Genomic DNA, 12252 nt, shown 5'->3' on the forward strand with positions numbered 1-12252 from the left:
ATGATGGGAGTACCTGAGCATCATCTGTCCAGAATGCCAGAAAACACTGCCATGAAGCAGCAAAATTTGCCTGCCCACCAGCTACATTTCTCAGCCATGATAGTCCTATTTTTTTGGCACAGGAGTATTCTGCCTTTGCATGGGTGTCATCCTTATATTGTCTGCAAAGTGCGCCAAGAAAATAGATTAATTACACAAAACATATGCAAAAGTTTGACTCAATTGTGGGAAAATGCCTTTAACTTTCACAAAGAATGCACCTACTCTATACCCTTTTACCTTCCAGAGAAAATAGAGGGTAATGTTTATATGTAGTACAAATTATATGGCTTCTATAAGAATATTGATATATTTGATCCAGAAGTAATAACCAACTGGTGAGTGAGGATGTGAGAGATGTTGAGGATTGTGCTCCATTCAAAGTATCTCACCATGGTATTTCCATTGTTCCTTGTGGTGCTATTGTCAACAGCATGTTCCATGAGTCCATAATTCTTTCATACAAGCTTAATTCACTTATGCATATCAGAGTCCCAATGCTAAAGACGGACTTACATGGTGGTCAGATAAGTATGTCAAGTTTCAGAATCCAAGTTTCAATAATCTTTATAGCAAATTTGCAGGAAGCACAAAGCCCCCATACTGGCCTAAACCAATCTATGATCTGGATAGAAACAATTCAGAAAACAATGGCTTCCTCAATGATGGTTTAATTGTCTGGATGTGGACAGCTGCCTTTCAATCATTCAAACAACTGTACTGTAGACTCCATTGAATTCACTATTTTACTGAAGGCTTGCCTGCTGGTAATTACAGTTTCAACATACCTATAATTTTCCAGTAACCAGGTTCCATGCAGAAAAGTCTATTCTTTCCACCCTGACATGGTGTGAAGGTGGTGACTTTTTCTTAGGAGTTGCCTACAGAGTGATAGGAACATTGACATGGTTGGGCTCCTTTGCCTTAACAGCAGTTCACTTGATATGGAAAAAAGAGAAAGTAGCTTTCCAACAGTAAAGTCATGCTTTAAGAAGAAAAGCAGAAAACAGAAATGGACAATGAAGTAACAGAGCCAAAAATCTCTGACATGGCTTGAAGTGACTGAGATATTTCAAGAAGGGGAACTGGATTGACTGAACTAATACAATACCAGATAAATAAATTATGAGAATTTCAAAGGTGGGGAAGACAGAAAGTAGAGGAGGAATAAGAGGAGGGGGCAAAAAGAAGAAGGAATATTTGTGTGTAGTAAAATGTTTTTGGAAAGGAGACAATAAATCATCCTTGAGAGCTAAAAAAAAAACACATCCATTTTTGTTTGAATGCATGTCTTCAGTTCTTCTGGATAGCTACCTAGGAATGGAAACAGAAATAAAGCAGATGTGTACTCAACCTTTTGAGGATATAAAACAGAATAGCAAATGTGTACTCAACTTTTTAAGGATATGGCAAAATATTTTTGAACACAAATTGCACTATGTATAAGGGGCAGCACTTGTTACCTTAAATTGTATGGATGATAGGTGCTGTACTAAGGGAATCTCACTGTGGTTGTCATTTGCATTTCCTTAATGGCTGAGATCTTAAGCATGTTCATATTTAAATTGATTTTAACACAACTTATGTGAGATATGGGTCTGTATTTAACCTTCTATATTAGGACCACCAGTTTTCCCAGCATAATTTGTTGAAGAGGTTGTCTTTCCTCCAGTGTATTGTTTGGGCTCCTTTTGTTTAAAATTCAGTGGATGAAAGCACCTGAAAGCATTTCTTCATTCTGAATTCTAGTGTGTTGATCACCATATCTGTTTTGATGTTTTCATCACTGTACTTTTGTCATGTAACTTTCAATCTGGGATTGTAATGCCTCCTGCTTTGCTTTTGTTGCTCAAGAGTGTGATAGGTCTCCCACTACCTCAGCAGCTATTATGTATAGTAGCTGCCCTCTTCCTATGGTACCTTCCCCCCTCCCCTGTGTGACATCATGCCAAGATGGTTGCTCCCACCAAAGAACAAACCCTTCTTCCCAGCATGCCCTTGTTCCCACCTAGAGAATAACCTAATACTCACCTCCTTCCACCTAGTGACATAACAGGCTCCTCCATTCCTAGTCACTACCTCACTCAATCCCACCTCAGCCCCTACAAACCCCACCCCAATCTCTATAAAAGGCTCTCCCTGCCGTGGCCAAATTACTTTTTGTCTCTCCTTTGTTCAGAGATAGCCCAGCAGATTTATTCCCTTAAAAAAGGCTTGTTGTGGCCTGGTCTGGTCTTGATCTTTGGCCTTTTACCTGACAGGATGCTTTAGTGTCTCTAGACTCTACAAATTCCTTTTAAATTAAAGGAGTGTGATATATAGTTCTGAGAATAATACTTGTTGGGAGCAATGCTACATAATTTTAGGGAAAAACCATTTGATTAGCCATAGTTCTCCTGCCTATAGGCCAGCTATGGCATTCCAAGACATAACTCCATTTTGGCCTCCAGTCACAACTGAGACCTCAATGATCCTGTGATGCTGTGATGCTCCAGGGCAAGACCACACCTGCGGGAGACACCCTGGGAGGAGCCAAATCTTCATCTGCAGTTCCTCATTGTTCTTGGATTTCTGCTGCCCCCCAGTCTTTTGTTACACTTTGTTTATCCCGCTGTGAGGTACTGAACTCTGCATTTCATTTGTTACATTTGTTTCTCCCGAGGTACTGAATAAAATGTGCAGCAAGCTTGGGGGCTTTTGTCTTTGCTGCCCAGAGCAGCACTGATCAGGCCCAAAGCTCAGGTTCTTCTCCAAGTCTCATTTTTCCTACCTTTCCTGTATAATAAGTTAATTTTTCTTGTGCTGCTGTGGCTCGCAGGAGAGTAGGACTCTCTGCAGAGGTTCTAGTAATGTCCCCTTTCCCTATTCCCTACAAATACTCATGATATACTGATTAGAGTTTGCATTAAACATGTATATCATTTATGAAGTGCCATCATTTTGACAATATTGTTTCTGCCTATCCAGAAACAGGGTATGTCTTTTCACTTTATAGTTTCTTCTTCAATCTCTCTTTTTTTCCAAACTGCTATAGCTCTTGTTGTAGAGGAATTTTACTTCATTTTTTGGCCGATTTCCAGGTTTAATTTTTTAAAGCTATCATGAACGTTATTATTTTTTTATTTCTGTCTGATAGATCTCCCACCACCTCAGCAGCTATTATGTATAGTAGCTGCCCTCTTCCTATGGTGCCTTGCCCCCTCCCCTGTGTGACGTCATGCCAAGATGGTTGCTCCCACCAAAGAATAAACCCTTCTTCCCAGCATGCCCTTGTTCCCGCCTAGAGAATAACCTAATACTCACCTCCTTCCACCTAGTGACATAACAGGCTCCTCCATTCCTAGTCACTACCTCACTCAATCCCACCTCAGCCCCTACAAACCCCACCCCAATCTCTATAAAAGACTCTCTCTGCCGTGGCCAAATTACTTTTTGTCTCTCCTTTGTTCAGAGATAGCCCAGCAGATTTATTCCCTTAAAAAAGGCTTGTTGTGTCCTGACCTGGTGTTGGTCTTTGGCACTTTTACCTGACATTTCTGGTGCCGTGACTCGGATGGTAGATGGTCCATTAATGGACGATCCCCCGCAGAACGGGGTTGATTGACCTTTTGGCCATCTCCAACCGACCTATCTGCCGTTGCCAGGGCCCTCCAGGGATTTCTACCTTTGCCATTGCTGGCGCTACACATCCACACCGGTCACCAATGTCTGGGTGAGTAGGGAGTTCAGCCTCCCTCTCGTCGGGTTCTCTGTCTCATTCTCTCTCCCTCCGAGGACTTCTCAGAAATCCAAGGGCTTAGTCAGAGAAACCCCCACGGCCTCTGGGCCCAGGACCGTGCCCCTGGGAGACGTCCCATCAGCCCGCCTCCTCTCGTTCTCTCCCTTTGGGAGACTCACTCGGAGATTGTCAAAGGAGACAAGGACGTTTCTCCCCTTTGTCTTTTGCCCCAGGGGCTGCCTCCTCACCCGCTCTAATCAGGGGGCCCAACAATCCAAAGCCCGCCCCTCAACACCTCCGGGCTGCCTTCTGGCACAACTCAAACCCCTCGGATTGTTGGGACCACACTTTAAGCCACAAAGACTTGTTTTCTATTACAATCAGGTTTGACCTCTGTATAAATTAGATAATGGGTTTCCAGGGCCCAAAAATGGCACTTTCAATCTTAACATACTGTGCGATTTACACAACTTCTGTCAATGCAATGGCAAATGGTCAGAAATCCCCTACATACAAGCCTTTCCTAACTATGCTTTTAACCCTCCCTCTGTCAAACCTGTTCTCCTTCTCAAATAGTCCTAGCCTCACCACTCATACCTGCCCCACTTTATAACTCTGTTGATAGGAAAAAGTTTTAAAGTTTAATAGATTAGCTATTAAAGTAGACGTGGAAACAAACCAGGTAGTGTATCCCTTTAAAAACTTGCCTTAGCCCATTGCTTCTGCTGTTTAAAGTAAAGGTTATATAGCTTCTTTGATTTGTAGCTACACTATAGATAACATCCCAACTAAAGAACGAAGTGGGAATCCTTGAACAAACTTGTGAGATAGGTGCCTTAACTGTCATGTGTTTAGGGCTGTCATCAGTGGCAGAAACCACCTGTGTCTAACCCTTAAACAGGAATTAGAACTTTATTTACTTAACAAAGACCACTAGGGATGAGATAATGACTGACAAAAGTATAAAATGTTTATAATGAGTCAGAGACAAAATATTTAAAAAGCTATAAGTAAAAGATATATTTTTGATATAAAAGGATTTTATATGTTTGTCTTGTTAGCAGGACAAGACCAAAAGGCCTAGGTACATGAAGAAGGTGTGTGGAAGTGATTTATAAAGGAAATATATATGTTTACTTGTTGGTTTCAAGTTTGTTATAAAAGGTTTACAGAAATAGAAGTGTCATTCCTTCTGATTTTAATTCTACAAGAGATCTCTGTTAATTGACTTACAAAAAGTTTTAGTTTTATTTATAATTATAAACCTAAAATTATAAAGAGATTATAATTCCATTCGGCTAAATATATTTGAGTGCACTCTAGTTTTAGAAATTGTCTTATATCTTTGTTTTTTGTCCAATCATACAGCTGTTTTGTTTATAGATAAAGGTTATTAAGTTCAAGGCATGCTCCCCTTGGTGAACAAAGGAGCGGCCGCATGGAAATATTTTCCAGTCTTTGTTCACTAGGGGGACCTCAACAGTTTTCATCTTACAACAGACTGACCCGATAGTTTTCATAGCCTTATAAAAGACTTACAGGAATAAATATTATTTAAATATATTATTATACTGTTTATATCAATTGTCATCAAAGGGATAAATTCTAAATATGTTATTATGGTGTGCTTACACTGGTCATTTTCAAAGGACTAAATATCCTGTAAAAAACAACAATAACAAGGTTTTATTTTTTCTAGTGTACTAAATGTATTTGTACTTTCTGACTGTACAGGTTTTCTAATATTTGTTTATGATAATAACCTCTTTTTGATTCAGGTATTTGCCTTTTCATACACTCTAGCTATTTATGATAACAGATACATATATGGGCTATTTTCTTTAGATGGTATCCTATCAAAAGATTATTTATTTATTTTTTTAAAGATAATTTAGGTTAAAACTTTTAGTGTTTTTAAAAAATGAGTACACTTAACAATGGCTACTTTATATCAAGATGGACATTTAAATGTGTTACAAAGGTAAAGTCATCATAATTGTCATGTTAAAATATTATTTGTGGCTCTTTTTCTGTTAATATTCTACAGGAATTCAACTACTAAAAAACAACCATGACTGATAACAGTAACAGTTCTCTATATTTTAAATTCCAAAATGTTTGTTATTCAGGTAAAACTATAATAGTTAAGTTCATTATTCTTGTTACAATGCTAACTCTATTGGCCTTCTCTTCTGGGTGTTCAACAACTAAAGTTTGGAGACCAGAACTAAAAGGTAACTGGGCTATGAGGACAGCCAATATTTTGGCCCTGTCCCCTCAAGGTCAAAAAAAAATCCAGGACATGAGGGAACCTTCTCTACAGGGTCCTACATCTTTGGTAAGTCACTCAACCTCCTAAACTGGGAGATTGCTGGACACCAGAAGACAATGTACTGTGTGCCAAAGGAGGGTCACCAAGAAAAAAATTTCCAATGCTTTCACTGAAAACAACTTGGTCAAGCAAGGCCATGACCCATCCAGATGGCTGACAGAGGAGCAGAGAGGCACTATGCATGGTTCCAAAGTAATGGCCTGGGGAGACTTAACTGACCTTAATAGATAACAAGAGGTTCATATTGATTGACACAGGTCTCACTTTAACTTGGTCTTAAACACCCAGCAGAAAAAATAACCAAAAGAGGTAGAAAACAATGACATAATAATAAAGCTAAACTTCAGAAAAATCAAGACATAGCCCACCCATTAAAATCTTTTGGTTCACTCATGACACAGCCATTTCAAAAAGACAAAACTTTGGGTACTAAATAGAAGCAAAAATCATTAATTAGCTACAAGTGTGTACAGATTCTTTTCAAAAAAATTAAAAGAAGTTCTTTATGGATACCCAATCCTAGAAACCACTGGTCTCCAGATCTCTCCTTTTAGATAAGTGTTTTTCTGATTCTGTGATAACTAATTAACTATTGTGTAGTGATCAAAAAAAAAAAACCAGAAAGTAAGAGTATTGGGAAAAAATCCCCTGCTTGTCAGCCACAGTCAGGATAAGTTCTATACCAAGCAGCTACAAGATTTATTCCTTTTAAAATAATGTACATCCTTGTTCTCTGTTTATGATGGCTCTTCTCATTGTGCTCATATTTCCTGGATACCTACCCATGTCTAAAAAGATCAAGCCTTTTATGTTACACTTGATCGCCTCAAGTTGGCCAGGGTCCTTGTGGAGGTTATCAGTTCTCTTTATTTTTAAATATATCTAGGAGGCTTCCAAAAACTGAGAGATACAGGAATCAAACTGTCCTGGCCTTGAATTTAAAGGAGAAGTCAGGTTCATAGTAACACTACACTCATCGGTAGGTTGGCGTCCAAAAGACATTTGCTCAGTTACATACACCTTTTATATTCCAAACAAAGGATTATAAAGATTATATAAATTGTGTTTATCACTTTTCCACTCATTCTCTAAGAGCAAGGACATGACACAGGGGCCCTTAGATCAGGAGCTATGATCTCTTCCATAACAGTCTCTTACTTCTATAACAAATGGGCCCCTAAACATCCAGCTGTCTCTGTAAAACCTATGTAAATAATAAATAAAAAATTACAGGTCAAATGAAAAAAATTAAAACTCAATGGGCCAGATAGATATGCCCCCCAAGGTACTAATCAATGGTGGGGTATGTTCAGTTCCTGGAGCTCATGGCTCACCTGGCTATTACTACTCTTGGGACCCCTCAGTATTATCTGTTTAATTCTCTGTTTTGGACTGTGCCTGGTTTGCTGTTTTCAAAATTTCTTGCAGGAACAATTGGGGGTATTCACCAGCCAGACAGTCACAGAGTTCATCACGGCAGGGTACCAGCCAATACAGCAAAAGGAAGAGGTCCCCACTTGCCACTGGCCTCATGAGATCCAGATCTAGCCCCGATCTTTGCCCCTGGTCAGCAGGAAGCAGCTCCAGAAGAAGAGACCTTCACCCAACTATCATACAACAAAAGCCTGGAATGATAGGTCTCCCACCACCTCAGCAGCTATTATGTATCGTAGCTGCCCTCTTCCTATGGTGCCTTGTCCCCTCCCCTGTGTGATGCCATGCCAAGATGGTTGCTCCCACCAAAGAATAAACCCTTCTTCCCAGCATGCCCCTGTTCCCGCCTCGAAAGTAACCTAATACTCACTCGCCTCCTACAACCTAGTGACATCACTGGCTCCTCCATTCCCTAGTCACTACCTCACTCAACCCCACCTCAGCCCCTACAAACCCCACCCCAGTCTCTATAAAAGAGTCTCCCTGCCCCGGCCATATTGCTTTTGTCTCTCCTTTGTTCAGAGACAGCCCGGCAGATCTATTCCCCTAATAAAGGCTTGCTGTGGCCTGGTCTGGTCTTGGTCTTCGGCTCTTTTACCTGACACCATCTTAATTGTATATAAATCTAAAACTCATAATATATACAAGCTGTACTATGAGTTGTTGTTTTTTTGGTTTTTCTTTCTTTCGGTACCAGGGATTGAACTCAGGACCTTGTGCTTGTGAGGCAGGCATGGTGCCACTGAGCTAAATCCCCGGCCCTTCAAGCTCTGTTATGTACACGTAGCCACTCCTCAAATGATTGTGAACTGCACAATAAAAATGAACAACAATGTAAACTGCAGGCCTACTTTCTAACACTGAATCTCCCACCCTCAGCCATGATAGAACCCTAAATGTATTCCTAAACCTCAACCAAACCCCAACATAACCGCAACCCAAACTGCACCTTGCCCCTTCATCCTAAGCCACTTCCTCACCCTAAATGTAGTGGAACTTTGAGGATGTGACCTCACTTCCTTGGTATTAGAACCCAACGAAGCTGGGTGCACTTCTGAAGCTGTCTCCCGTCCTGACCGCTTGGAGGGAGACAGTGGAGAGGGGAGGATGAGCTATGGCCATTTTCCCACTTTGTGAAGTTCTAGCCACAGAAAGGACCACAATCTGAGCCTTCTCCAACCTTGGCTCGGCTCTGGCTGCAGATGTGTCCAGCTAATGTTCAGGAGGAACCCACATGTGAGAGAGGCAGCCCAGTGCCCATCCTGGCCATCAGCGCTAGCCGTGACCTCTCATGGGCAGTGCTTCCCCTCGCGCTTAGGGTGTGTAAGGGGCCTGCTTGGACAGGGACAGGCTGTGAGGTGTCAGAGCTCTGTCCCACCACCCCGACCCCCGCAGCCCCCACTTCATGGCTGGAAGTACAGCAAACATTGCAGACTGCTAGGGTACGGATTGTTTTGGACTACTTTGCTTGGAGCCCAGCCCCAAGCACTCAGGTGCACAGAGTTTTGTGCCTGCCTCCCTCAGAAAGGATCACCAGTGTGAAGTGGAAACCCATGTTAGCATTAGCCTAGTGGGACAAAGTCAGCCAAGGCTAGGACAGTCACAGAGGGCTTGGGGTGGGGTCAGCTTTCCTTTACACCTAGGCATGGAGGACCACACAAGACACGCTGTCTCAGAGAGGCAGGGTGGAAGAAAAGCCCGGGCCTCTGACTCTGCTGCTCACTCATCTCTCCCCAGCGCCACCTCTCCCATTTTGGAAACCTAGTCCGAATGGCACCATCCACTGGACATTCCCCAAATCAAGATCAAAAGGGCCGGCTTGCAAGTGAACTCACCTGGAGCAGACATGGAGCCTCCCTTGTGCCTTCCCCTTGCTCAGGTGGAATATCTAGAGCCCCACGGGGCCGAAACAGATGGTGAGGGCCACAGCAGTCCGGAAGGCTTTCATGGCTTTTGGTTGGGCATTGGAATCCCCCAAATGGCCAGGATGTCTTTTCTATGCTCCGCAGGGAACTGGCAAGTGACTAACACTGCTGAGCTTTCCTCCTCCTAGCTCTGGCTCCATGTCCAGAACACCATGGGCCTGCTCTGCAGCCAGAGCCAGCACCAGAGAAAGAGCCTCCTCTGGAGATAGGAAAGAAGCAGAAGCCAGCTCCACAGCACTCCTGGTTCTCTGCTGCCACTGACGAGGACAGGTCCTTGCAGAAGGTGCTCTTAGCCTTCTCTCCCAAGCTGCTGGCAATGCAGCTGCCCTTGATGGGTGTGGTGAGCAGCTGAGCTCTGTGGGGTGGGGTGGGGCGGGGGACACCCATCCTTCTCGCACTGATCTCCTCAGTCCTGACATTCCCAGTTTACTAGATCAAAGTTCCTTCTTCTACCAACTGCATCACCTATACTTGTCTCTCAGCCCCAAGCCACTCCTGTCCTTGGGTGGAGGTCAACAATAGAGACAGGGCACTCACATGCCTGCTTCACACAGTGACTCTGATGTCAACTGAGATTGGACAATTGGGAAACAGGGCGGGGAGTCAGATCAACTGGCCGAGGAGGGTGTGCACTGAGGTGCAGGCAGGAGCATGTGTCACCTTGCCATCATCCCAGGAGACCTGGCCAGCCTTATCACTTTGTAGGCATTTGAGATTCATAGGTTCTACAGCAGACACCCACACAGGGCCCCCAGTCATAGCTGTCCCAGGAAATGTGCCACTGACCTGGGCAAAGGAGCAGAGGGCAGGTGAGGTTGGAAAGAAGACAATACCTCAGAATGAGCGGGACTCAGATGTCTGCTCATGCTGGAGGTTTGGGAGGATGGGTATGGGGAAAATGCCACTGATTTTCACGTCAGTGCTAGGTCCTAGGTCATAAGTTGGACATCACTAGTGGGCAGTGGAGGAAAACCGGCTATTTGCAGAAGTCTCTGTCCATATCTGCAGCTTCCTGATCTCCAGCTCAGGCCATGGCCACCTGCCTGTGGATGGCTGAAGCTATCGATTAACTGAGGTGGCTTCTGCCAGTGGGATGCTGTCTTCCTCCACAGGAGCTGTTCAAGAATGTGGTGCCCTGGGACTGCCTGGGCTCCATCTGGACCCAGAGAAACAAAGAGGGCAAAGAACCTCTGGCACCCACCGTTCGGGCCACTATCACAAATTTTAATCACGTGGCCAACTGCACAATCACCTGCTTTGGGGGTCCCAGCACGAGGGCTGGAGACCGGGCCAGGGTGGTGGAGCACTGGATCCATTTGGCCAAGCTAAGTGGTAAGAGGGTGCTGGCAATTTCCTCTGGACATCTACAATCTGCCTCTTTTCCTCCATCAGCTCTTGGGACTCTAGGCTCTTTTCTAAGATGTTCCATGATCCCTAGTGCCACCTTGTCATGGGGACCCTGACCTTGACTCATAGTTCATGTGGTGTGGTGGATGCTGTCATGTGATCTAAGCTTCTTTGAGTTTCACTAAAATCCTCCTCCCTGAAAGATAGCCTATTTAATAATTGGTGCTGGAACAACTGGATTTCAACCTGCCAAAGATTCAAACTAGACCCATACCTATCACCATGCACTAAACCAGCCCCAGCTCCGGGTTTGCCGGTGTTCACACTCGCGTGGCCGCAAGGTGGAAAGGGGCTCCTCTGCAGGCAGGACCCGCTGCTTCCTGGGGCCCGACCAGGCCGGGCTGGAACCACCGGCACAGCCTGGGATCCAGCACCTCAGGGGCCAAGGTCACCACGCGGGCTCACTGCGTGCTCTGCCCTTTGGCACCCAGGGGAGTGAGGAGCTTCCGGGGTGCAGAAGCCCAGCAGAGGCGGCCCCCCTACATTCCTCCTCCCGGATCAGGACAGCGGGGACACTGCCATGCAGAGGACCATGTGGAAGCCAGGAGAGCGGCTCAGAGCATGGGCAAACAGGAAGGGAGGAAGCTGGAACCAGCACGGCCCAGAATTCACTCTCCCTGTCAGCTCAGGGCAGCCACCTGGGTCCCTGAGAGGCCTTTGGGACAAGGAAGGAAGCGCCTGTCGCAGGATGCGGAAGGCCCCAGGCCACAGGAAGGCAGAGCGCCAGGGCGGCAAACAGCTCACTTGAGACCCACCTGTGCCACTGCGGAGCTCAGCTCAGGCACCCAGCGGAGCTCTCAGTGCAATGATCCCAGCGGAGCATCACTGTGGCCCTAGGAACAAACCATCAGATAACCGGGAAAGGGCAGGGTCCCCCTATGCAGAGGAGTAAGGAGTGCTTGTTGGAGATGCTCCACCCTCTGGGGAGCCTAGGTCCCCGCCCTCGCTCAGAGCTGTGCCAGCCCAGCATTCTCTCAGTTTTCCTGGAAGCTAAACCTCTTCCAAACAAAAGTTAATCAAGAAATTTAAAGACCTAAATTTAACAAACAAAAGTTCAGGGTGTGATATCTGAGGTCACTACGGAAAAACCAGAGACCAGATACATCACTCCTAACTGCAAGAGAAAAGGAAAAGTCAGATGTGGTGGTGCTTCCCAGCAATCTCAGATCTCGGATACTGAGCAAGACCTACACACTCTCTTTCTCTCCCTCTCTCTCTCTCTCTCTCTATCTCTCTGAAATAGAAACAGTGAGGTGAATTACTTCTAAAGAAATAACGAAAAGCTTCAAGCCTACTTAGAGGAAGCAAGACAGAGAGGAAGACAGAATAAGGTGGTAGAAATAAGCACGAATATACGAACATATTCTCTTTATGCTAGGCATCCTCATACAATACTG

At 44.6% G+C, this 12252-nt stretch overlaps 1 pseudogene; it reads left to right on the top strand.

Annotated features, from left to right (window-relative positions):
* LOC101719063 (cell cycle control protein 50C pseudogene) lies at window positions 1-1182 on the top strand (annotated as a pseudogene).
* The last annotated feature ends 11070 nt before the right edge of the window (window positions 1183-12252 follow it).

This window comes from Heterocephalus glaber, unplaced genomic scaffold (genome assembly GCF_053883595.1).
Source record: "Heterocephalus glaber isolate CG9 unplaced genomic scaffold, H.glaber_assembly_v1.0 deba00000546, whole genome shotgun sequence".
NCBI lineage: Eukaryota > Metazoa > Chordata > Mammalia > Rodentia > Bathyergidae > Heterocephalus > Heterocephalus glaber.